This window comes from Mandrillus leucophaeus, unplaced genomic scaffold (assembly GCF_000951045.1).
Source record: "Mandrillus leucophaeus isolate KB7577 unplaced genomic scaffold, Mleu.le_1.0 Scaffold59, whole genome shotgun sequence".
Lineage (NCBI taxonomy): Eukaryota > Metazoa > Chordata > Mammalia > Primates > Cercopithecidae > Mandrillus > Mandrillus leucophaeus.
This window is the reverse complement of record NW_012106363.1, coordinates 2,278,114-2,305,531: the sequence shown is the minus strand read 5'-3', so window position 1 is coordinate 2,305,531 and position 27,418 is coordinate 2,278,114.

The following is a 27,418-nucleotide window of genomic DNA, read 5'->3' as shown; positions in this document are numbered from 1 at the left end:
GCAGTGGCACGATCTTGGCTCACTGCAACATCTGCCTCCAGGGTTCAAGAGATTCTCCTGTTTCAGCCTCCCAAGTAGCTGGGATTACAGGCGCCCACTACCACACCAGCTAATTTTTGGATTTTTAGTAAAGACGGAGGTTTCACCACGTTGGCCAGGCTGGTCTTGAACTCCTGGCCTCAGGTGATCTGCTCACCTCGGCCTCCCAAAGTGCTGGGATTACAGGCGTGAGTCACTGCACCCAGCCAGAAGCATTATTTTCTTCAACCAGGTCAGGTCTTTCTGTTATTTGCTCTCAAAGTATCATGTACTGTTCCTTCCATGCCCTTATCGTGTTTTTTAGAGATACTGTTTTTTTTTTTTTTGCATGTGACATATTAATTCATTTCCCCTCCACTAGACACTAAATTCTATGAGAAGGACCGTGCTTATTTTTGCTCATCCATGACCATGTTTCCCAAGCAACCGATACTTGGTAGGCATTGAATAAATAGATAAATAAGTACATTTCAGTGAATGAAGGAAGGAATGCATAAATGGATGGATGATGAGAGTAACGACGCATGGCAGTCTGCTGTGCAGGGATCAAAGGGAACACAGGGCGAGACAGGGCACTAGGCTGCGACCTCTTGCCTCCTGGAAGAGCATGGAGACTCATTTTTGAAACATTTCCTTAAAACATGTTTTATTGGCCAGACACGGTGGCTCACACCTGCAATCCCAGTACTTTGGGAGGCCGAGGCAGGTGGATCACTTGACATTAGGAGTTCGAGACAAGCATGGCCAACAGGGCGAAACCCCGTCTCTACTAAAAATACAAAAACTAGCTGGGCATGGTGGTGCATGCCTGTAGCCCCAGCTGCTCGGGAGGTTGAGGCAGGAGAATCGCTTGAACCTGGGCGGCGGAGGAGGTTGCAGTGAGCTGAGATCGCGCCATTGCACTCCAGCCTGGGCAACAGGGTGAGACTCTGTCTCAAAACAAAGAAGTAAACCCCTGTTTTATTATTCTAAGAGGCTTCCCTAAATGGGTGTAGCTGTAGCAAACTAAAACTGGAATTACATAATGTAATCTGACCCCCCAAAAAGCAAATCTGTTTGTCTAGGCAAAAATAAACAAACTAGAGGTTATAATGTAACATAAGTGAATCTTTTAGAACTAAGAGGAAGGGAGAGTGGAATAGGAAAGGTGAATACATAGGATGGGCCTGTAGAGTCTCATGTGACTTCTTTTGGCTACTTGGTGCTTGAATGATTTTAGCTCTGGGCCAAAGGCATTTGCCTCAGGGCGCTGCTCTCTCCGGAAACCAACTCTCCTCCACTTGTGCACCTGCAGGGTGAGGTGCGTCAGGACTGTTGGGTTGACCCCACTTTACAGATGTGACCAGTGAAGCTGCATGAACACAATAACTGGGCCAGAGGCAACAAATACGCTTTCTCCTTCGCCCAAGCCCTTCCTTCATCCAGTGCACACACACAGCTCCATAAATGAAAATGATTCCTACTGTCACCAGAATCCACCCTTACTCACTGTAGCAGGCTGAGACAAACAGTGATTCCTCCAAACCCACTCTATGCTGGTGCCTAAACAGCCAGTCTAGCTCCCAGTCTGTCTCTTTTACCTCTCTGGGTCAGTGCTCCTGGAGTGGGTTAGGGAGGGGTGGGGCAGTAGAAGTGGAGGGCTGGGGAAGAGGGCAGAGTTGTGTCAATGAGTACTGATGGTGTGGTGGAAAGCTCCCAGGCTTTGGAGTCAGGTAGTCCTAGGTTCAGATCATGGCTCATCTGGTAGCAATTTATTAAACCTTTCTGAGCCTTTGCATTCTCATCTGTGAAATGAGCATGGTAGGATGTACCTTGCAGGATCGCCGTAAGGATTGAATGTGGAAGGCAGCCAGCACAGACACTATGCATGCAGTTGGGACCCCTTAGTGTTTGCTCATTTTTCTTTTTATGTCTCTGCCTTCGGAAGTAGCATGGTACAGAAGATGGATGTGCATTTTGCAGCCAGGCTGACCTGGGTGAGATCCTGGCTTGACCGTGGACTAGCTGTGTGGTGTTGCACAAGTGGCTTAACCTCTCAGAGCCTTTCTTTCTTCATCTATAAACTGGGGATAGTAGATGGGGGAGGGTCTGCCTTGCAAGTTGAGCATTACACAAGAAAATGTGTGCTCAGTGCTTGATGCAGGGTCTGGGAGTTAATTCATTACATGTACATTTCCTTTTCGTGTTCTTCTGTGGATTGATGGAGTGATTCATAGTTATTTGCCCATCTAGGGGTGATTGAATCTACAAAACACACACACAAACAAACAAACACATACGCGGAAGGAGATGTGAGCCTAGGAGTAGCCCTGCAGAATATTAACGAAGACATCTGCTTTCACAGCCTGTGTACACAAAGGGCTGTTGTGGATCCTGCTCGTGTTGGTATGCTGGTGGTGTACCAGAACCACAGCTTCGTACAAGACAGAGCCTCTACCTCTGACGGACTCTGCTCTGTCTGGCCCATGCAGCTTCCAAGACGTCCTGGATGACAAAACTCCCCCTCTGTTATTTCGGGAAGTGTAGTTCCTTTCATTTCACTTATAAAAATGGCCATTAAAAGAGAACCAAAACCTCACATCCTAAGCTAACCCCTGAGGCTGTTTTTCTACATTTGTCCACAGATGGGGCAGAAACATTCCTCCTAGAGTTGTTCTTAGCACCAAGGTTTTTTGGAAACCTAGCAAGAGCTGAGTGTTTGTGAAGAGACGAGTGCTTTGCTCTGACACTGCTCGTTCTCCGAAAGCTCGCAATGCATCTATGTTTCATCAGCTTTATGTGAAATGTGGAGAGCGGGAAAAGGGTTTCTACGAAACTTCTGCCTGCTCCAAACTGTATTTAAATGAATTTGGGCTTTGGAGTGAGATCCACCTGTGTTTACTTACCATTTACTTACCTTGAGCAGATGCCTTAATCTTTTTGAACCTCGGTTTTCTCACTTACAAAATGGGAGAGGCAGGAGAGTCACCAGTTCGGAAGCTTGTTAGGATTCAATGCTATAGCGTTTGTTCAGCATCTAGCATGCAACAATATAGCCACTTGGCAGTGTTCCTCTCTCCTTCTTGACATTTTTTCAGAGGTCAGTTCAAAGGATGAGCTAATTAGGGGTGATGATGCCAAGCTCCCTCAAACAGGGCATGAGTGTAGGTGGCCACCTGGCCGAAGAGGACAGCAGGCCTCTAGGTTGCTTGTAGGCAGCACTTTCAGGGCCTCGGGACCTGCTTGTCCAGGCAAAGCAGGGCATAAAAGAAAGTTGGGGTTGCACATGCTGTAGACACAGGTCCTGGGGGCTCTCTCCCCTGCTTACTGGACTGCACCTTCCCACCTGTCCTTTCTCACCGCAGTCATTTTGCAGCTGTGGCCCCAGCAGATGAGACTTCCTTTCCCAGTGTTCAGGTGCTCTCACCTGGGCACGAGGGCTTCCGGGTGTGAGGCTGGTGACTGTTTGATTGGCTGTGGTTTAAGCAGTGGCCGCTGATCAGTCAAATGATGCTTGCTTCAGGTGATTTCTTCTCCACTCCCCAACTCCTCCCCACCCTACTCACCACATCATTTTGTCTGCCCTTCCCTTTTCAGGGTAGATTGGTGGGAGAAGGATGGGTCTTTGAGTCAGACCACAAATCGGGGCTCACCACCGTCATGTGTGACTTCTGACAATATTGAACCTCTCCAAGTCTTAGTTTCTTTCATCTGTAAAATAAGGAGATTATGCCTGTCTCAACATTTCTAAAATCCCTTCTATGGAGTTCTGGTTTTGTGGGATGCCACAGGTGTCACATAAACAAAGAAATCTGTGATTTGAAAAGTATGAGCAATGCTGGGTCAGGTGAAGATAAAGACACTTCTTCACTATAGGACTTCTTGCAATGTGAATCTTCAAGAAGGCAGTATAATATTCAACATTTCCAGACTTATGTTACCACTTTTCTTTTTTTTTTAAACAAACAGAATATCCCCTTAGATATGAAAGGTGATATAATGTAGTGGTGAAGGACACAGGCTTGGGAGCCAGATGGCCTGAGCACAAGCCCCACCTTTGTTCCTTACTAGTTGTATCAGCTGTTTACTGCCATGTGACCATTGACCACAAGCATAGTGGCTGAAAACAATGCACTTTCGTTATATTACAGTTGCCATGGGTCTGGAATCCAGGAGAGCTGAGCCGAGACATTGTTTCAGTGTCTCTCATGAGGCTTCAGTCAAGGTGCTGGCCAGGGTTGGGTTCTCATCTGAACTCTCTGCTGGGGAAGGATCTGCTTCTAAACTCATGGGACTGTTGGCAGGACTCAGTTCCGTGTGGGCTGTTGGCTGGAGATGGACCTTCCCAGCATAACATTTTGCTTCATTAAAGCCAGTGAAGAAGAGAGTCTGCTAGCAAGATGGAAGGCACGATCTCATGTAGCCTAATTATGGAAGTGATAGCCTGTCTCCTTTGCTATATTCTGTTGGTTAGAAGCAGTCACTAGGCCAGTCCACACTCAGGGAGAGAGACTATGCAGTGGTGTGAATACCCTAAGGTGGGGTCTTCGGAGACCATCTGAGAGTCTGCCTGTCCCACTAGTTGTGTGACTTTGGGCAATAACTGAACTCTTCTCGTTTGTAACATTGGTATGGTAATAATAACATCTTTATAAAGTTGTTGTAATTAAATGAACATATATAAAACAGTGTTTGGCAAATAATAGGCCCTATATAAATATTTGCTTTTATAGTTACCTAGCGGTGTCTGGCACATAGAGAAAGCACAGTAAACTTTGGTTGAATCAATGCAATTGTAGTTCCATTGCAGTTACATGGAACATGCTCTGGGAAGGCTGCCCTACTTAAGAATGCTGCAAGGATTAGATGTGAGCAGCTACGTGAATCTCCTAGCATAGTCCCAGGCACATGCTAGGTCCCCAGTCAATGTTAGTTTCCCCTCCGACTTCCAGGTTTGGATGCACAGCTGAGATTCAAAGCTTAAGAGAGATCAGGTCCCAGTTTCTCTCTCTGTTCACCTCCTCCTTCTCTCCCTGCCTCTCTCTTTCCCTCTCTTCCTCCTTCCCTCCTACACCAATAGTAATTTTCTCGGTACAGTGCCTGGTTGGTGCCATCAGCAGTTAAACGCTTCATAGTGGCTCTGGATGAGGCTGGCAATGACAATTAAGTGTACTTCAGGGGCCTGGGCAGAGATGGAAATGAGGTGAATGGGGGAAAAGAGAATAAAGGGCTAAGAAAGTGGAAAAAAAGACACAGAAAGGACCACTTTGAAGAGCAATGTTATTTTTTCTCTACCTAAGAGTTCTGAGATGCTTTAATAATCACTCTTAGAATCTTAAAAACACTGTTCCACATTTTTCTTCCATCTTAACTTCCCTTAATCACTATATTCAAAGCAGATATTTCTTCCCAGTATTCTCCTCTGCAAATTGTTGCCTCATGTCTACTTTTAAGTGAGTCAAAACTGACCTGACGAGTTATTAAAAACAACTGACATCAGCCTGGTGCTCTGCATTTACAACTCACTTTCACACACATTGCATTTGAGACTTGCAACAACCTAGGGAGGTGGGTTTTGGAATATTGCTGTTTTCTTCATTTTATGGTGGAGAGAAAGCTTGGGGATGCTAAAGTGAAGTGATCTTGAACAGATGTCAGCATTAGGAGCCGTACTTCAGCATCTAACACCAAGCCAAGGCATTCTTCCCACTCTATCATTCATAGGCAGTTCATATTAATGGCAGCTTATTAATAAATTGTGAGAAACAAACCCAGGCCATTATATAGCAACATTATCTGTTGGCTGTCAGTTGGGAAACAACGAACATCTTTAGTTTTGAGAAACAGTTATCAAACTCTTCCTACTTAGCCTCCCTGAGTCTTACAAGATACTCTCATATTTTAACTTGTCTTCTTTCAACCAGCAAAGGAATGATTGGAAGCCAGGCTAGGTAAGGGGAGTGGCTGCCTAGAATGACTTGGCTTATCAGGAAGGCTCTTTGGTGTCCTCTATGGAGCAGGCTGGGCACCACGTGGCTGTGATGCCAGTGACTGGGCACTCAGACCCCTCTTGTTCCATCAGTGCCCAAAAAAGGGGCCAACAGCAACAACTTCTGGATGCATTCCTCTTTGCTCTCTTGGAGAGGCCAGTCTTGAGCACAATTTTCTCTTGGCGATGGGCTGGATCCAAAGACTTGGTTGGATCCTTCTCCCATGTCCATGTTGCTTTTATCCTGTGGTTCCCAATCAGGTGTGATTTTGCCCATACTTCCTACCTCCTGGGGACATTTGGCAATGTCTGGAGACAGTTTAGATGGTCACAACTGGGTGAGGAGGAGGGATTGTTATTGGTATTTGAGGTAGAGGCCAGGGCTGCAGCTATACATTCCAAAATGCACAGGACTGCCCCCCACAACAAAGAATTACCAAACCAAAATGTCAGCAGTGCTGAGGTTGAGAAATCCTACTTAGCCCTCTTCTTTTAGAAGGCCCAGTAGGTCTGGAGGTTGAGGCAGAAGAAGAAGGAAACTGGGTGTTTGTCTTTTTTACATCTCAGAGTACTCAGTAGGGATGGGCTCAGACTGCTAAGGAGGTACTTGTCTTCAGGGGACCCCATCACTGCCCCCCACAACCCCTACTTATCTAGCCCTCCTTCATCTGTGTTAATTCTGTTTTAAATCAGTACTGTTTGACGGGCAGAAGCATCTCCCCCCGAGTTCCTATGCCCGGTCTGCTTTTGGCTGTGGCCTTGATGGCTCCGGGTGGGAATCCATGTGTTACTGTTTGGAGAGAGTCATATTTTTTACAGCAACATAACCCATTTTACCTTTACAGTAATTGTTTTGGAATAAGAAGTAATCATCCAGGACTGACCAACTTGCTTTTCTAAGCGCTCCTTTCTCGCTCCTGGCAAATTGCTTTGAGAATTGAACAAAGCCCGGCTCAATCATGCAGGATATCCATTCCAAAGGATACTGGTGAAGTAAATCTCTGTTAAGCCAGCTCGAGTCATGCCTCCTCCTCCCTTTTCCCAGGGATCAAATAGTGAGCGTGTGCTTCATTCCACACGCCCCTTGTCTTGGGGATGGGTGCTTTAAGCCTGGGGCTTGACCAGGGCACTTGCGATGCTGCTCACGGGACTGCATAGGAAACTTGGCACAATAGACTGTGGTATTAAAGAGCTTTTGGTCCTTGGGGCCGAGGTCAGAGTTAGCACTTTCCACGTGGTTGTTGAAGTTAATTTAGGGAAGGCTTTCCCTGACGTATATCCTGTGGAATGTTAAATAGGTATTGATTGAAGAAGTAGTCAAATGGGTTGGAGAAACTCATGTTCTTTGCTGCAGGACTTCTCAAGGTCTTTAAATGGTTAATGAGCTGTGTGACTTGTCAAGAGGAGGACATAGCTATGTGGTTATTTCCCAAATTTATTTGGTCTCAGAACTCTTTTTTATGGAGCATCTCCCAAGGTGAGTGATCTGCTGAAAAGGATGTTGTCATATTGGAAAGGGGAATAATTTGATCTTCTGTCCCCTCCTCGCTTTCCCTGCCCCTTCCTTCCTTTCCCGTGATATGATACAAGCTTGTTGTTGTGGGGGAAGTCCTCTTTTCATTCATAAAATGAGGTTTTGTGAGGCAGCGTGGTCTGATGGAAGAATCACAGGCGCTCCCACCTGAAGGACTTTGAAAGTGCTCCTCCCTCTCCCTGTAGGAGCTTCCATCTCATCCCCTTCCCCAAGCTAACTCCTCCTTATTCATTTTCCTGGGCTCAGCTTAAACATCACATTCTTGAAAAAGCTCTTCCTGGGCCTTGGCTCAGGGAATATCTGGGACCACAGCCCAGATCAGCTGCTTACTAGCTGCCTGAACTCACTGGTTCAGTTGTCAACATAAGATTGCAAGAGAACTCACGCATATATTTCTGTGTATTCCTGGCACTTGTATTTGAAGTCCAAGAAGAGGATTGTAACTATTCGTTACTTGTAGGATGACGGCAAGGTTAGGAGTGTTGACAAAAGCAATTTGTAAGAAGAACTCTTTCCTGCGTGTGGTGGCTCAAGCCTGTAATCCCAGCACTTTGGGAAGCCAAGGTGGGAGGATTGCTTAAGCCCAGGAGTTTGAGACCAGCCTGGCCAACATAGCTAGACCTCATCTCTACTGAAAATAAAAAAATTAGCCAGGCATAGTGGTGCACACCTGTAGCCCCAGCTACTTGGGAGGCTGAGGTGGGAGGATTGCTTCAGCCCAGGAAGGTGAGGCTACAGTGAGCCAAGATCATGCCACTGCACTCCAGCCTGGGTGATAGAATGAGATGTTGCCTCAAAAAAAAAAAAAAAAAAAAAAAAAAAAAAAAAAAAAAAAAAAAAAAAAGAAAAAGAAAAAGAAAAAGAAAAGAAAAGAAAAAAGAGTTATTGGCCTGAGTGTAGATGGGGTCTTCACGGAGTCCTGTGCTGTGTGTAGCTCTGCCTGTACGGCAGCATCCGCTGCGCTCTGTGGTATAGGAAAGGAGCATCAGAATGCGAGTCGGGAGCCCAGGGTTTCAGGCTAAATTTCTATTATACTCCCAAGGTGTGAGGTATGTGGTTACACAAGTGATTGGGCTGTAACACGCTGATCTCTAGAAGTAATTTATTTATGTTTGTGTCATCTCCCCACAAATGCTATTGTGAGAACTGCTGCCATCTTGGTTGTTAATATGTGACTGGGAATCAAAATGAACAGGTACAACATGGGTGACCATCCCTGCAGCACCCGAAGGCTTATGAATCATGTCTCAGAGCAGCTCTGTGGGCTTCTTGTCTCAGGAGATGCCAAACCACGGCCCTTCTATTCATTCTTTCATTAGTTTAACAGATAGTGATTGTGCCTGACCTGAGCCAGGCTCCATCAGCGCAGGGTGTGGGGGATACAGAATGAGTAAGACAGTGTCCTTAACTCAAAGGGATCATCTTCAGTTTCTCCAAACCAGAGGTACCAACCTTCCCACTGCTGTGTCTTTAGTCTGCAGTCAGGTACAACCAAACTTCTTGAATCCATTCACTTTGCATAGTGGCAGCCATTCCTCTCATTCATCTGTGTTGCCTCTTGCTTCAGGGGTCTGGCCTTTCAGTTTACAGGTCAAGAATTTTAGGGGGATCTTTCTCCTCCTCTCCGCAGACCCCCCACCTTGGCCCATGGAGGTGAGAACTTCTGCTTTCATGTCTCCCTGCTCAGGGAAGCTCTGTTCCTCTCTCTGCCCTTCTGTTTCTCTTCATTAGAGGACTGGTTGAGTCATGTTTTGCTGCTGGGCAGGGTTTCTGGTGCCTCAGCAGTGGTAAAGAGGCTCCACTCTATCTTTCTGACCTGTTTGCCCGGTGACTCAAAGACCTCTGTTCTCACTCCAAGCCTGACCAGGTGGGACATCCTCACGGTCTGGTGGGTTCCAAGGTTTAGATCTGGGGCAGGAGTCAGAGGCCTCCATTTTGCCCTCTGTCTAATCTGTGTTTGCCATTCCAGCTTTGTCAGAGGGCTCTACTTTGCGTGGTTTGGGGGTATAAAACTGGCCATTAACAAATCTGAAACTCTAATTCCCCTAGTCTTTGTTAGCTGGTCAGTGGGAGGGGAAGAAGGGTTGGTGCCCATGTTCTGGCTCGAGCCCTACCCCAGACCTCTAAACTTCAAAGCAGAGATGGTGAGGGACCTGCTCAAGGTCCTGAGGACTCTTGGAAGATGTGGGACTTGAATTCATATCTCCTGACTCTTAGCTCTTCTCCCATATCTGTCTCTCCTCCTCAAATGGACAGAACTCACCAGTTGGCTCTCTGCTTGTTGAAAAGAGGGTATGCCTGTGTAGACGCCATGATAAAAATATGGAATCTGGACCCAGAGAAAATTGGGTTTCAACATTTTTAATTTTCCCCTACATCTTAATTCCCTATTCTGGAAACAGGGTTAATAAGGGTATTTTCCTCAGTGTTATGACAAGCATGAAATGAAAGAATCCACATACCATGCACAATGTGGCGTCTGAAACAGAGCAATTGCTCCATAAATGTTACCTATTTTCATGTCATATCAACTGAAACTTAAAGCTAGAAAAATTTGTCCCAAGAAGAGGAAAACAGTATCCAGCCCATGTAAAGTACCAGCTGTGGCGTTTTCCTAATGAACAGTGTATTAGCTAAGTTTTTGAGGAGCAGTAATTCCTGTCTGGAATTTACCTGGGTATTGTAACTGTTCCCCACTGGCCATGTAGCCCAGGCTGAATACTCTCAGTATATACATCTAGAACACCGCAGGCGCCAATATCTATAAATAGGGAGGAAGCCATAAATGAGAGCTCATTAAGTTCTTACTGACTGCTGAAAAGTAAATTAGAAAAAATAAACAGAGCTGAACATTTGTGTAAACCTCAATCTTTTTGATGTTTTTCAATTAGCAGAGCCATTTTTCATGTGAAAAATTAATGGCTGTCATGTGCCACCTGGCTTATAGAATCAAGTGACAATTTGTTTTAATGACCACTTTCTACCTCTGGATTCAGGTGGGCATGACCAGTTACAGGCCATTGGCGATGTCAGGAGGCAAAGGGGAGTGGGCCTTTAGGGAGCACTGCCTCCATGCCAGGCACGGTGCCAGGCTTGCAATGCACGCCCTTCCCTGAATTTCCTCCATGGCCCAATGAGGCTGTTGTTATTCTCATTTTATACATGCGGTTCTGAGAGGTGAAGAAATTGCCCAAGGTCACACACAGATGTGCAGGGTAGTCTGATTCTATAATTTGTGTCTATTCCACCAAACCACATTCTGCAGAGGGAGAAAGATTTGGCAGGAAGGAGGGAGGTATCTGGTGATCTCTGGCAGGCAGCCTGCAACAAGGGTGGGACTGAACCAAGTGGTGGGGGTTGACGTGGGCAGAGTCCAGCAACAGGGATCCGGGTGTGGGAGATGCTTAGGATTCTGTTAGTACAGAGGTCTCTCTTTGAATAGCAAAGCATTTGTCACCAGACTGGGGCTCAGAGCGGAGGTCCAGTCTCTGGGAGAGAGACAGAGAGGGTAAGGCAGGAGCCAGGCGAGATGTCTGTTTCAGAAGGGACCTGAGTTAGCAGGTACTCTGTAAGACCAACTGCATAGTTGATGAGACCAAGAAACTAGAGGCAGACACCAGGTCAAAGGCCACCTCTAATGCTGGGGCCACCCTATTAAGTTGGCACAGTAGCAAGGAAGACTGAGGCAGAGCTGACACATTCCGTCTGGAGCTGCCTTTTGGAGGGAAGTGAGGGGAAGAACCTGCACGTGGAGTCAGAAGCCTCAGCTGTGGGCAGGGCTGGAGCAGCGGGGTGGTCCTGAGAGCCAGACAGGGGCTGATGACCATGATGACAGCTTTCACGGATTGTGGGATGGGCCCTTTTATGCATAATCTTTAATCCTGAAATAACCTCAGAGGATAGGCACTGCTATCTCTTTTTGCAGATGGGAAAGTGGAAGTTCAGAGAGGCAGAGAGGTGAGGTCACTTGCTTACAGGCACACAGTGGCCATCTGGCAGAGCAGAAATGAAAACTCAAAGATCTGTGCATGTTCCTCCCGCCCCCATACTGCCTCCCTGCCATCCCTATTCAAAACAGGTAATTACTTTCTCCATCCACTCCTTCCCTGCCCTGCCTGTAACTGACCAATGCCAGTCTGCAGAAACAGCAGCAGCCTTGGATCTAATTTTCTGGGCGTTATAACTGAGACTGCAGAGAACATCTTGGCTCTAGGGACAAATCTGTCTGATGACAGTGCACACGTGAGCTCCTTCCTAGACTGAGGGTGGAGTCACTGGACGTGACAGTTGCAGCGTACTCTTCCTTTTGGTAATGCACGACCAGGCAAGAGAAGAAAAAACCTGCCAAGTAATTCTTTAATTTTAAAGAGTATTTCTCCAAGGCGCAGGAATCAGCCCTTGGGATCTGAGCTTCTGTTCCAGGGGAGGGCGATTTAGGAATAGCTCTGCCTCCCTCCGGCAGGGTAGGGACTCAGTGACCTCAGAAGGATTTCTTGCAGCCGCAGGCTTCTCTTAGGAGTTTTGCTGATTGGTTTGGACATTACTTTGGACCTGGCAGTAGATAGGAGTGTTAAGGTTTTCCTAAGTCTCTCTTTCCATTTTCTTTCCTTTTCTATTTCTAATTGCTGAGGTTCATAATTATTCTGTTCACTCTTTTGTAGTTGGATAACTGATTTTTGTTGTTGTGGTTGTTGTTGCTATTTCTTTGGGCAGTTTGAATATTCTTTGATGTACACTCCTAGAAGCCTTCCAGAAGCCACATTCTTCTGGGAAATTCTAGGGAGATGGTGTTTGTTCCAGCCCTGGCCTTGCTGATTGACTGTTTAAGATTTACTCTCTCTGTCTCTGTTTCTCTCTCTTTATAGCATTATTTATCTACCAGTTCATCTACCCACCAAGAGTCAATTTATCTATGTAACTATCCATTTGTTCCTCCATGCATGTCATGGTCCTGAATTAGCAAAGATTATGATGCTCGGCTAAGGGACAGCCCTTACAGACCACTCATGCTTTCCTGGAGCCATAGAAAGCAAAGCGAGTTAAATAAAAAATGAAAAATGCAATTAATCTCAAACCTTGTTGGAATTTATCATTTTTCTTTTGGGACCTAAAAGGTTCTCTTCTTGTCTGTGTTGGAGACAGAGCAGAAAGAAAATCAGACTTATGTCGATGGGGGTTTTAGACCTCATATCCACAGGTCAGATTTGTAAGGTTGAAGAAAGGAGGTGGGCACCCAAGGGTGAGGACAGCTGCTCATTGATCTCTCCTCACTGCCCACAGGGCAGATCTGTGGGTCTTGCATCCTAGATCCCAGGTGAGGGTTTGGGAATCACTGCTTGTCGCTTGTCGTTGATCACTTTGTTCTATAGCATCACCCCCAGACATCCATTCACAACTCTGTGATAAGTAACCTTGGAATGGGGAGGTTCTGGTACCTTTTCCAGATGCCTATCTGCTTTCTTTTTATTTTTTCAGAATTAATCCACTTTAATTTTTAAACTTTTTTTATTTTTTTTAAGATGGAGTTTCACTCTGTCGCCCAGGTTGGAGTGCAGTGGCACGATCTTGGCTCACTGCAACCTCTGCCTCCTGGGTTCAAGCCATTCTCCTGCCTCAGCCCCCCGAGTAGCTTGGACTACAGGTGCACACCACCATGCCCAGCTAATTTTTGTATTTTTAGTAGAGACAGGGTTTCACTATATTGGCCAGGCTGGTCTTGAACTCCTGACTTTAAGTGATCCTACTGCCTAGGTCTCCCTTAGTGCTGGGATTACAGGTATGAGCCACCATGCCTGGCTAATTTTTAAACTTTTAATTGATGAATAATAATCACATATATTTATGGGTACAATGTGATGTTTCCATGCATGTAGACATTGTAGAATTGATCAAATCAGGCTAATGAACATATCCATCACCTCAATACTTACCATTTTTTTGGGGTGAGGACATTGAAAATCTACTCTGCTTCTATGGGTTCAGGTTTTGAAGATTCCATATATGGCTGGGTGCGGTGGGTTATGCATGTAATCCCAGCACTTTGGGAGGCAGAGGCGGGTGGATCACTTGAGGTCAGGAGTTCGAGACAAGCCTGACCAATATGGTGAAACCCCATCTCTACTAAAAATACAAAAATTAGCCCGGTGTGGTGGCAGGTGCCTGTAGTCCCATCTACTTGGGAGGCTGAGACAGGAGAACTGCTTGAACCCAGGAGCTGGAGGTTGCAATGAGCCGAGATCACGCCACTGCACTCTAGCCTAGGTGACAGAGTGAGACTCTATCTCAAAAAAAAGATTCCATATATATGTGAGATCATGTGTAGTATTTGTCTTTCTGTGCCTGGCTTATATCACTGAGCATAGTGTCCTCTAGATTCATCCATGTTGCTGCAAGTGACAGAATTTTCTTCTTTTTCAAGGCTGAATAGTATTCTATAGTATATATAGACATCACATTTTAAAAATCGATTTATTCATTGATGGGCACGTAGGTTGTTTCCAGATCTTGGCTATTGTGAATGACGTGGCAATGAACATGGGATGCAGACATCTCCTCGATATACTGATCTCAATTCCTTTGAATATACGCCCGGAAGTGGGGTTGGTGGATCATATGGTAGTTCTATTTTCAATTTCGTGAGGAACCACCATATTGTTTTCCACAATGGCCACGCTCATTTCCATTCCCACCAACGATGTATAGGAATTCCCTTCTCTTCAAATCTTTGGCAGCATTTGTTATTTTTTGATAATAGCCATTCTAACTAGGATGAAGTGATATCTTACTGTGGCCTTGATTTGCATTTCCCTAATGATTAGTGACATTGGGCATTTTTTCATATATCTGTTGGCCATTTATACAGCCTCTTGAGAAATGGCTATTCAGGTCTTTTACTCATTTTAAAATAGAGTGGGCCAGGTGCGGTGGCTCATGCCTGTTATCCCTGCACTTTGGGAGGCCAAGGCGGCTGGATTGCTTGAGCCCAGGAGTTTGAGACCAGCCTGGGCAACCTGATGAAGTCCTATCTTTACCAAAAACAAAAAGAAACAAAAAAATTTAGCTGAATATGGTGGCATGCACCTGTCCCTGCTTAAGATTAGGTAGTCCCAGCTACTCAGGAGGCTGAGGTGGGAGGATTGCTTGAGCCTGGGAGGTGGATGTTGCAGCGAGCCAAGATCATGTCACTGCCCTCCAGCCTGGGCAACAGAGTGAGAGTTTGCCTCAAAAACAAAACAAACAAACAAAGAAAGTTATTTGTTTTCCTATTATTGAGTAGTTTGAGTTCCTTATGTATTTTGGGTATTAGTGCCTTATTGGATGCATGATTTGCAAATATTTTCTCCTAATCTGTAGGTCGTCTCTCCACTTTGTTGTTTCCTTTGCTGTGCAGAAGTGTTTTAGTTTGATGCAATCCCATTAGTTGCCAGTGTTTGTGAAGTGAATGATATTTACGAAATACTTTCCCAGACCAGTGAGGTAGAGCTTTTCCTGTTTTCTTCTAGTAGTTTTACAGTTTCCTATCCACCTTTCTTCATGGCCATTCATGAAGAAGCCAGGACAAGCTGCTGGTGCTCCAAGGCTATAGGGTCTCTGCTTCTCTGTGTTCTCCTAGGATATTCTGAGTTGAATAGCATAGTGTTACTTCATCCTTCCGTTTCCATCAACATGTGAGACTAGATTTTATACAATGGCTATTTAAAAAACTTCTTAGATATCTGAACTCTATTTCAAGCAGTTCTGCTGAATTTAGAGTCCCATATTGACAATTTTTTGATAGTGTAATGTCAAAAAATGGAGCTTTATCTGGCCATTTTCTGCAGCAAAAAGTATATCTCTTTTGTAAATATGCTGTCTAAAGTTGCAAACTGTCCTTTCTTGAAAGGGATCATTTTAAGAGTGAGGATCCTGACGTCAGATCCCTTGGGTTCAAATCCTGGCTCCACCACTGATTTTCTGTGTTACCTTAGGCAAATTACTGAACCTTTCTATGCCTCATTTTTTATCTGTAAGACGCAGAAATGACACTAGTAATGACTATGGATTGGCTAGCAGTGTTGTAGACTGGCTTGCTCAATCTCCATTCCACTCTCCTTCTAGGCTGCCTTCCCGTACTATGGAACCTGGAAAGCAACAATCTACATTTTTCAGATGCTTTGCGGCTAGGGCTTAGAATAGAATGTAGAGTCTAATTATAATTAAAGACACTTGCCCAGTATTTGGAAGGCCAAGTGAGGCCACGCACAGGCCTTCTTCCTGACCCTTCTGCTGGCAAGCAAGGGAGTGAGAGTAAAAGGTTTTATTGCAGTGTTCTAGTATCCTGCTTCCAGCCTCCTGGAATGAGCAGTGGTTACGGAGACAGTATTCGGGGGCAGAAAATTCCTCGTTCTGGTTTCTGACCTCTGGCTCACAGCACTGGGGCTGTGTCATGGACTTAGTAGTCTAGCGTCAGCCTTAGACATAGCATCTCCCAAAATTGACTAGTTCTTATTGTTCTGGACATCAGTCCTGGCACCTAGGCCAGAGCCTACTTCTCTAGCTCTTTTAATGATTTTGCAGTGCCTAATTTCTTTTATTAAATCTCTTTCTGCTTAAAATACCCAGAGTTGTTCCAGTTTCTCTCTCTCTCTCTCTCTTTTTTTTTCTGATGGAGTCTTGCTCTGTCACTCAGGCTGGAGTGCAATAATGTAATGTCAGCTCACTGCAACCTACACCTCCCAGGTTCAGGTGATTCTCCCATCTCAGCCTCCTAAGTAGCTGGGATTACAGGTGCATGCCACCATGCTCAGCTAATTTTTGCACTTTTAGTAGGGATGGGGTTTCACTATATTAGCCAGGCTGGTCTCGAATTCCTGACCTCGTGATCCCCCCACCTTGACCTCCCAAAGTGCTGGGATTACAGGCGCAAGCCAGCACACCTAGTTTCTTGTAGTAAACCCCAACTGATACAAGTACCTCCCAGGGTTGTCATGAGAATTCAAGGAGGTCATGAAAGTACTATGCAGCGGTGCCTGACACATGGTTAGCATGATCACTGTTTAACAAGCATCTGTTATTGTCACCATCCATTGCTATTCTCATTATTCCATTCCAAATGTGTCCTTCCTTTCTGGGCCTGGCTTTTGGTGTGAAATGAGGTGGTTTGACCAGAATGCTCCTTAGGCCCCCTCTGGATGAGCCATTCTAGGATTTTAAGGATGTCTTACTCTGTCCAAGCCGCTATAACAAAATACCATTACTGGTGGAAGATATCCCCGTTACCGGCAGTGAATCCATAGGGGTCTACAGCAACCTCAATTCTTGCCTCCTCAGAAGAAAGAATTTGACTGAGGGGCATAAGGCAGAAAAAGAGACAGAGGCAAGTTTCAGAGCAGAAGTGGAAGTTTACTTAAATTGGCTTTAGAACACTTGGAAGAAACCCAAGTGGGCACCTGAACGTCAAGTGCGGAGCTTAAGTGTGATCCTAGGGCTTTATAGGCTGACTCTTTCCCATGATTCTTCCCTTAGGATGGGCTGCCCATGTGTGCAGTGCCCTTCTTAGACTTGGGAAGTGAGAACATGCAGTGTGCTTAGGAAGTTGTACGCATGCCCTTCTGAGGTTCTTCCCTTTTCTGGTGGAGTGCCCCCAGAAAGTCATACTCCGCCATTTTGTGTCTTAAAGCAGATGCCTGGGAAGTTGCTTCTTCCTGGCATCTGCATTCAATTAACACTTTATTTTTTGAGATGGACTTTCGCTCTTTTTGCCCAGACTGGAGTGCAATGACGCGATCTCAGCTCACAGCAACCTCCGCCTTCTGGGTTCAAACTATTCTCCTGCCTCAGCCTCCTGAGCAGCTGAGATTACAGGCATGCTCCACCATGCCCAGCTAGTTTTGTATTTTTAGTAGAGATGGGGTTTCTCCATGTTGGTCAGGCTGGTCTCGAACTCCCAGCCTCAGGTGATCCACCCACTTTGGCCTCCCAAAGTGCTGGGATTACAGGCGTGAGTCACTGCACCCGGCCGCAATTAACACTTTAGTGCAACAGCTGTGGACCTTAAGGAAATGGCTTCTCCCTAGCACCGGCTGGTGGTTTATTACTTTCATTTTATTTTATATTTTTTTGAGACAGGGTCTCCCTTTGTGGCCCAGGCTGGAGTCCAGTGACGCGATCTCGGCTCACTGCAACTTCAGCCTCCCAGGTTCAAGGGATTCTCCTGCCTCAGCCTCCTGAGTAGCCATGATTACAGGTACACGCCACCACAGCCCCAGCTAATTTTTAGTAGAAACAGAGTTTTACTAAACATTTACATTTTGGTCAGGATGGTCTCAAACTCCCTACCTCAGGTGATGCGCCCGCCTTGGCCTCCCACAGTGCTGGGATTATAGGTGTGAGCCACTGTGCCCAGCCTTAGTTTATCACTTTTAGAGAGGCAATGTCATAATTGCCGAACCATCACCCAGCATTCTTAGTGGGTGTCTAAGTACTGCTCATGTCTGTTCAGCTCCCTGTAACATTACCATAGACTGGGTGGCTTCAACAGCAGACATTTATTTCTCACAGCTCTGGAGGCTGGAATTCCAAGATCAAGGTGTCAACATGGTTGAGTTCTGGTCAGGACCCTCCTCCTGGCTTTTGGATGGCCTCCATCTCACAGTAGCCTCCTTCTCACTGTATCCTCACATGGCAGAGAGAGGGCTCTGGTCTCCTCTTGTTAGGACACAAATCCCATCATAGGGGCTCCACCCACATGACCTTATCTAAACCTAATGACCTCCCAAAGGCCCTACCTCCTAATACCATCACATTAGACGTTAGGGATTTAACGTATGAATTTTGGTGGGGGCACCAACATTCCATCCATAACAAAGGGTCAGGATACAATCTAAGGTGAGGGGAGCCCAGCAGGTTCTCTGTCTGTGCAGCAAAGACGCCAGGGCACAGTCTACACGTGGGCTTAGAGGAGCACTGTCCAGAGTTGCTGCCTGGCAGGGTTTCTGGGTCTGATTTTTTATGACAAAACAAAACTTTTCTCTTTGTATTGACTTCAGTGGAAGGATCCCTGCTGCCACACTCTCGGGTTTCTTTCACATGCTCATAGCTCTGTGGCTTGAGAGAACCTTTCACAATCAGACCAGCTTGGACTCAATAACCCTCTACAGACAAACGAATGAGGCATCCTCCCAGGAATTCTAGTGTTGGAAAGAGCACCAGGCTGGGAGTCAGAAGTCTCAGGTCCTAGCTCTGTTTCACCTGTGTAACCTTGGATAACCCTTCCTGTCTTTGTGCCTCAGTTCCCTATCTGTAAAATGATTCAGGGTGAGCTCATTGCCCTCTCTGCCACAGCGGGGATGGGAGATGCTTTCTAAGTCCCGTTTTGCAGGAATGTCTTATAATTCTTCATTCATTCTAAGAGCCATTCTTTGCTTTTCATATTCAAATAACCTTGTCCTTGCATCTCTTTTCTCTTTTACTCAATCCAGTTGGCATCACTCAAAGTTCCTTTTAAGATTTTATGACTTTTCTGAAATAATTTTCCAAGTCTGAGTAGTTATTTGATCCATCCTTTGAATTTTTTCTTTGGGGTGTGGGTAGGGGGAGCAGTGGGTCACTCAGGGAGAAGGCTTCCCTCTGGGTTGCTGACAGCTGCTGGGGCCACGCGGGGGGGTCATTGCTGCTGTGGACTTGGCACAGGCAGAGTTAGGTTTTGATCACACTGCTCTGCTCTGAGAGCTGTTATCTGGCTGCTTATGGTGCCAGGACTGAGTATCTTTGTGTGTTACCCTGCAAAGAATTTTCCCTGCTGCTTTTTTTTTTTTTTTTTTTTTTTTTGAGACGGAGTCTCGCTCTGTCGCCCAGGCTGGAGTGCAGTGGCCGGATCTCAGCTCACTGCAAGCTCCGCCTCCCGGGTTCACGCCATTCTCCTGCCTCAGCCTCCCGAGTAGCTGGGACTACAGGCGCCCGCCACCTCGCCCGGCTAGTTTTTTGTATTTTTTTTAGTAGAAACGGGGTTTCACCGTGTTAGCCAGGATGGTCTCGATCTCCTGACCTCGTGATCCGCCCGTCTCGGCCTCCCAAAGTGCTGGGATTACAGGCTTGAGCCACCACGCCCGGCCTCCCTGCTGCTTTACTCTGGACCCAAAGCTCCTTGAAGGAGTGGGCAGCTGTACTGCTGTCGTGTTGAATGCCGACAAAGGACTGGAAAACCAGAAAATGGGGTATGGTACAGGAGATGGGAACCATTTCTGTTGATACCTCGTATTTGTAGTATCTCCCAAATATTAACCCTCTAATCGTTGACCCTCACTGGTATTTGCTTCCCAGCATTGCCATAGCAAAGCACCACAAACCGGGTGGCTGAAAACAACAGAAACTGTCAGTTCTGGAGGTCAGACGTCTGAAATCAAGGTGTCAGCAGGGCCACACTCCCTCTGAAACCTGGAGCGAGGAGAGGCCTTCCTTGCTGCTTCTTTGCTTCTGGTGGTGGTGGCAATTCTTGGTGTTCCTTGGCTTGCACCTATAGCATTTCAATCCCTGCCTCTGTTGTTCCAAAGCATTCTCCCCTTGTGTATATGTGTGTTTTTTAATAAGACCAGTTATATTGGATCAAGAGCCCACCCTATTCCAGGATGACCTTATTTTAACTAATTACATCTGCAATGATCTTATTTCCTAATAAGGTAACATTTTCTGGTACTGGGAGTTAGGAGTTTGTCCTATCTTTTTGGGGGACACAATACGAGCCATAACATCACTGTAAGTGAGATGTCATTATCCTGATTTTTGTAGGTGAGAAAACAGGCTCAGAGACGTCCGTGACTCCTGTAGTTCACATAGATAGCAAGTGGCAGAGTCAGAATTTAGGGTGTGATTCGCCTGATTCCAATACCTCTGTGCTTTCACGATAACAGCTTTTCCATTCACAGCTTCTGGAGCACCTGGGGCAGAAGCACCTGGGGTGGGGAGTGTGTGTTAAACACACCTGAGCCTGGGTATCTGTATTTTAAATAAGCTGCTCAGATGCTTCTAAGTCATGCTAAAACTTGGGAACCCTTGCATTACATCTTGATTCCTGTCTCAGGCTAAGGGAGGTGGGGAGTGGAACAGCTGCTGATTGTTTAGACGGAACAGGGTGGTGGGTGGGTCGTAAGAGTCTAAACTGGCATCTCTCCAACTTTACTGTGCACATGAATCATCTGGGGTCTTGTTAAAATGCAGATTCCGAGTCTAGAGGACTGGGGAGGGAGCTGTGATTCTGGATTGCTAATGAGTCCCCAGGCGATGTTGAGGCAGAGGCTGTGTGGACCACACTTAGAGTGCAGGTGTCCTTGATAGGACATGATGGGTGACAAATCGAGGATGAATCCTCAATTCTGCCTGCACATGAAGGCCACCTGGTGGGTTTTTGACACTTGAATCTCCAAGTCCCATCCCTAGAGAAGACTGGTATTTTTAAAAAGCTCCTTGAGTAATTCCACTGTGTGACCAAGATTAGGAAAAACTATTTTTAAGCAAGGTGAGGGGTGTGAGGATGCATATGCAGACAGGGTGTCAGCTTTTCCGTGGTCCTGCACTTCTTCCTTTGAAAGTCTCCGTCCTGTCCCCACTGACTTGCTGCTGCTTATCTGGAGGCTGAATTCAGAGCCAAAGAATGAGGTCTGGTTCACTTGGCTGGAGGGGATGGGGCAAGGGCTGTTCCTGTGTCCCACTGTCATTTATGTCAGAGCCCTGGGTGCTGAGTTTTCCCAGGGGCTCTGAAAATCAGAGTGGGTTGTTGTTTTCTAGCTGGGGTTCAGGCCTCCAATTTCCTCCTTTAAAGCACTGCCTGCCTCACCTAACAACTTTCTGACTCAAATCTGCCAGCTCACTTCCTCTACTTATCTTCTCCAGCCTTGGGATGGCTTCTCTGATGAGTCCTGACACACCCATTGTCAGGTTCATGACTACGCCAAAGGTCATGCTGAGATCTGGAGGGAGCGAGTGGATGAACACAAAGAACACTTGGGGGGCCATAGGCAGGTGAATTATTTTATTCAGTAGCAGCTCTTATCAACAGCTTTCTCACACTGTCCACCCTGTCTCAGCTGCTTGGTCCGGCGGCCCCCACACACAGCTGCGTGGCCTGCTCTCTCTTACCTTCAGGGTCAGCAATTTAACTCTTTCTCTCTCTGGGCACGAGGGCGAGCAGTGCCGTGGTTCCACTCTTTCCGTCTTGCAGATGGACAGCTTTGGCTCGCTCTCTCTTTCTCTGGGCTCCAGCACAGTGTCAACAGGGCAATTATGCCTTTTATAGACAATACTGGTGTAGAGCGAAGTGATGGCCTTCCCAGGTAGTGATGGCTACATGGCTGTGATAACAAGTGGAGTTATACACCTGCGCTCTGAACTCGCTGAGACACACAGGGATGTAAACATCTTACCGTGGCCTATCCTTGACCAAAGAACAGCCATGTTCCTTACACCCATGCAGTTCACATGGGGTAGAAATAGCTCCAATGTGTGGTATGTGGACTGTGCTTATTTATTTAATCCTCTTCCCTAACAGCCCCTCTCCCCACCCCCACACGTTTTACTGGATTTGGCCCCAAAGTTTCTGATTTTAACCATCGTACTGAAACAGAAGGGCTGGGCTCCCAGCTAAACCCCACCCTTAAGCCTGGAGCTGCACCCTAAGTGAAAACAGCTGACCCCATTTTTCTGTCTAAATGTTGCCTTCTTGGCCTGCGTCACCCATATCCTGTGCCCATAAAAAACTTTAGCCGGCAGAACAACACAGGAGGCTGAGTGTCGAGGATACAAGCGGCTGAACAGTGAGCAGAGAAGCAACTGAGCATCAGAGACTATGGATAGATGTGGCTGACTTCAGACAGTGTGGCTTCGGAGAGGGGCCCGGCCGGAGATGGCTGAACTTCAGGGAAAGATCACCTTCCCATCCCCTTTCCAGCCTTCCTTTCCACTGAGAGCCACCCGCCACTCAACAAAGTCTTCCGCATTCATCGCCTTTCAGACAGGCCACGTGACCTGATTCTTCCTGGATGCTGGACAAGAACCTGGGTGCTGAGAGGCCAGAGGCTGTCACTCTGACCCTCCACTGAGCTGGCTGGCACTTGGCTGATCTGGATGGCAGAGCTGAAAGAGCACTGGTTGTAATACGCTTGGACGCTGCCGTGGGGCCCACACAGAGCCTGCTCCCGCCAGAGAAGAGTGACCGACCGGTTCCAGTTCCAGTGTTCGTTTGCTTCGCTCAGGTTCCTGTATTCGCTCACTCACACTCTCCCTCCTGAGAGGGGTGGCCAGTGGTGGGCTGAGTGAAATGAGCCACTCCAGTTCCTGCCCACAAAGGGGGTCAAGAGAACTATCCCCTCTCAGCATTTTACCAAAATTGTTTATGAGACCCTGTGGTGGGAAGTAGTTTAGGGCAGCAGTGGTTGTGGGGGACATTTTACACCTGTGTTTTAGTTCTCTTACCTGTAGAATGGAGCCAGTGGTAGCATCTGTCTCACAGCACTGTGAGTGTGTGGGATGAATTGAATGGGATGATTTTTGCAAAGCATTTTTGAGCAGTGCCTGCACATGAAATGTGTCCTCAAGGCACCGGCCGGCCCAACCTGGGTGAGATGGAGCTTCAGGGCCATCTGCTGCCCAGAGCTCAGGACACTGCTTTTCTGCCTCTGTCCCTAGAAAGGGACAAAATGGACAGGTTGGCAAAGGGGCCTTTAGGTCAACTCATTCCTCACCAAGATCTATCTTTTTCTTTCCATTCTTCTTCCTTCTCTGAGTTTAATTTTTTTAAAGCCACACTTCTGGAGTAAATTCAATTTGTTTAATGAGATAATATGATGCAATGGTTAGAAACATGGACTGTGGAATCCACTGACTGGCTGTGCCATTTAGAAGCTGTGCCATCTTGGGCAAATACTAACCTCTCTGTCTCAGCTTCCTTATCTATAAAACAGGGATCACAACAGTACCTGCCTCCTAGTGGTGTTGAGATAGGGCAGATACACTGCATTGGGCAGAGTCTGGTGCTTAGAAAGCACTCAGTTTATATCACCTATTATTACTGACTGCAAGCCTGGCAGCATCCCTGTATTATAGGATTTCACATCTCCTTCAATCCCATGACTATCCTACGAGGGAGGAGGTATTAACCTTAGCTTCACAGATGAGGAAATGGAGGCTCAGAGGTTTGGAAAATAGGTTGAGATTACATAACTAGAAAGTAGTGGAGCTGAGATTTGAACCTCAGAATTTTAGCTGAGAAGCCTGAGGTCTTTCTTTCTTTTTTTTTTTTTAATTATATTTTAAGTTCTGGGATACATGTGCAGAACATACAAATTTGTAACATAGGTATACATGTGCCATGGTGGTTTGCTGCATCCATCAACCCGTCATCTACATTAGGTATTTCTCCTAATGCTATCCCTTCCCTAACCCCCCACCCCCTGACAGGCCCTGGTGTGTGATGTTCCCCTCCCTGCGTCCATGTGTTCTCATTGTTCAACTCCCACTTATGAGTGAGAACATGCGGTGTTTGGTTTTCTGTTCTTGTGTTAGTTTGCTGAGAATGATGGCTTCCAGCTTCATCCATGTCCCTGAAAAGGACATAAACTCATCCTTTTTTATGGCTGCATAATATTCCGTGGTGTATATGTGCCACATTTTCTTTATCCAGTCTATCATAGATGGGCATTTGGGTTGGTTCCGAGTCTTTGCTATTGTGAATAGCATTGCAACAAACATACGTGTGCATGTGTCTTTATAGTAGAATGATTTATAATATTTGGGTATATACCCAGTAATGGGATCGCTGGGTCAAATGGTATTTCTGGTTCTAGATCCTTGAGGAATTGCCACACTGTCTTCCACAACGGTTGAACTAATTTACACTCCCACCAACAGTGTAAAAGCATTCTTATTTCTCTACATCCTCTCCAGCATCTGTTGTTTCCTGACTTTTGAATGATTGCCATTTTAACTGGTGTGAGATAGTATCTCATTGTGATTTTGATTTGCATTTCTCTAATGACCAGTGATGATGAGCTTTTTTTCATGTTTGTTGGCTGCATAAATGTCTTCTTTCAAGAAGTGTGTGTTCATATCCTTCGCCCACTTTTTGATGGGGTTGTTTTTTCACTTGTAGTTCTTTGTAGGTTCTGCATATTAGCCCTTTGTCAGATGGATAGATTGCAAAAATTTTCCCCCATTCTGCAGGTTGCCTGTTCCCTCTGATGATAGTTTCTTTTGCTGTGCAGAAGCTCTTTAGTTTAATTAGATCCCACTTGTCAATTTTTAAAAGCCTGAGGTCTTTCTTCTCCAGGGACTCTTAATCTGGGGTCCCACGACACCTAGTAGATTATTTGTGAGTTTCATTGGGTTTGGGAACCCTTTGAAATTGTTTCAAAATCAGGCATTTATGTTTTTGGGAAATCAGGGTCAAGATCAGGGTCCATTGCTTTCTTTAGATCCACAGAATGAACCACTGCATTATTTCAACTTTCTTACAAGATAGAAAAATTATTTAATGAACTCCAAATGTGTGAAACTTCCATTGTTGAGATTATGCAAATAATTGGGCTGTAATGCAGCTGGATTCCTAGAATTAATAATTCCTATGTTCATACTCTGTGCACACCACTCTAGTGCCCCTAGTGCCATTTCAGCCCCTGTGGTTCTGGGCAGTCTCAATCAGAAGGATGGCGTGCTTCAGAAAGCCTGCAGTCACTCTGCAGAGGTAGACCCAGAGTCCTACTGGGTCTCACTGGGTTTCACTGTCAACATTGCCTCTCACTCTCGGGGCTTTATCTTCTTTGGATGTAAAATGTGAGGATTGTCCAGCTGCACTCTGAGTCTCTCTGATGTTTTTCTGATGTGAAATCAAGGTGGAGATCAGGAGTTGCCTTCCTTAAACAAGGGCAGGCATGTTTTGGGCAGATAGAAAGGTGGAAACATAACCAGTCAGTCATTCCTCTGCTGCATCTGGGGATGGACTTAACTTGAGCAGGAGCCTCACCTATCACTCCTCCTCTCCTTTCTCCATGCTATGGCCACTACTGAGGACTGTAGAGTCAGAGTTGGAGGAGGCCATGGAGGCATCTCTTAATTCACCCTGTCATGCTGCTGAGCAAACTGAGGCCCAGAGATGGGGAATGCCTTACATAAGGTCACATGGCTAGTGCCTGGATTGGGACTTGAGCCCAAGTTTCCAGAATCCAAATCTGATGTCCACTTACAAAGCCAACTAGTACACGAACAGATCTAGGGGCCTTCTCAGGGCTACTCAAATGTGACAAATCTGTGGTCTGGCAGAATCCTGGGACACATTTCTGGGAATGCTGTTCTCTCTTTCCCAGTGCCTCGTCATGGACATGCCTTTCTGTGGGACGTTATTGCCTGTCCAGGCCTCCACTCACTGCAGGAGGGGAGGGGAGGATGAAAGGAGAATTGCGGCCCCAGGGTGTGTGCCTCTGTCCTGGGCAAGAGGGAGTGTCCATACCCTTGTTACTTGGCATTCTCCCAAAGGCTGGCTGTTTCTGTGAGCACATTCCCAGCCTGCCAGCCTCTTTTTTTCCCCTACAGGTATATGGGACTCCTAAGGGGAATTGGACAGCGTTTTATGCCCCATTCTTATGTGGCAGGGGTTTTCCTTCCATCCCAGTGACTCTTCTCAGGGCTTCTTTGACTGCTTTGGGAAACTCTGGGTTTACTCTTCAAATCCTGGATGGGGAAACCAGGGGGCTGGAAAGCAGGCTGGCCCTGGCGATGGCCAGCTCTGCATCACTAGGCCATCTCACCCACAGTTTGGAGTGGAAATAGGTCCAATCACCTGAGTGCGGGTTCTGGGGAGTCAGAGCCAGGGCAGGTCCGTGTTCTGCTGGGGGCTGGGAGAAGGCCTGCATCATACACAGTTAGGGGGCAGTACCTGAAGGCAGTGAGGAGGTGTGGTATGCCCGCTGCCTTTCACAACTGCAGAAATGGCCACTGGTTTCTTTCGCCCTCCTCAGTGGCCTTGAAGCCCCTGGACAGAGCAATGTATGGGTGCTGGCTCTCAGAGGTTTGTACCAGTTCATAGATTTGTGCCAGCAGTGGGATGGGTTTTCTCTCCTAATTCCGTTTCTCGCTGGTTGGTTATCAGCACACCTTGTTCCTCGTGATTGAGAACTACTTAAGTGGGAACTGCTACAGCTAGGGGCAGCATCCCTGGTGGCATACTGCTGGCAGGGGAGACCCGATGGGGATGAAGAGCCAGTCAGGAGACATGTGGCTAATCACCTGTGGCCTCAGGAGGATTCAGCTACTCAGTTCCTAGTCTCTCCAATTATGGATTCCCTATCCTGTTCTTTTCACAGTTCATACTTTTTGCTTTAAAGTAAAAAGTAACATGCATCACTGCCCATGAAAAGAAGGGGAAAACTAAAACTAAAAAAAAAAAAAAAGTAACATGCGACATTAAACATCCTTCTCCTAAAAGTGTATTTCACTATCTGCCTGTTCATCCATCCATCATAACAGTGGCTGACATGTGAATGTTTACCAAGTGCCAGGCACTGTGCTCTGAGGTTTGCAGAGGAAGTCCTTATAGCAACTCTGTGAGAGATGCCACTGTTGTCCCTGTTTCTAAGGTGAGAACATAAGATACACAGAGGTTAAGGAATTTGCCCAAGGTCACAAATTAGGAAGTGGCAAAGCCAACCAGGAACTCCGGCAGCCGGGCACCAGAGTCCAAGCTCTGAACCCCTACTGGGCCATCTGCTTCTCTGCTTGTGGTGGCATGGAGAGATGTCTGCAGGGACTTGCCCCACGTACTAATGCTGGCTAGTTCAGAGTGGCTGCATTTGGGGTGACTTGTGACTTTAGTCTTTAAATTCTTCAGTAGTGTTTCTTTTTTTTTTTTTTTTTTT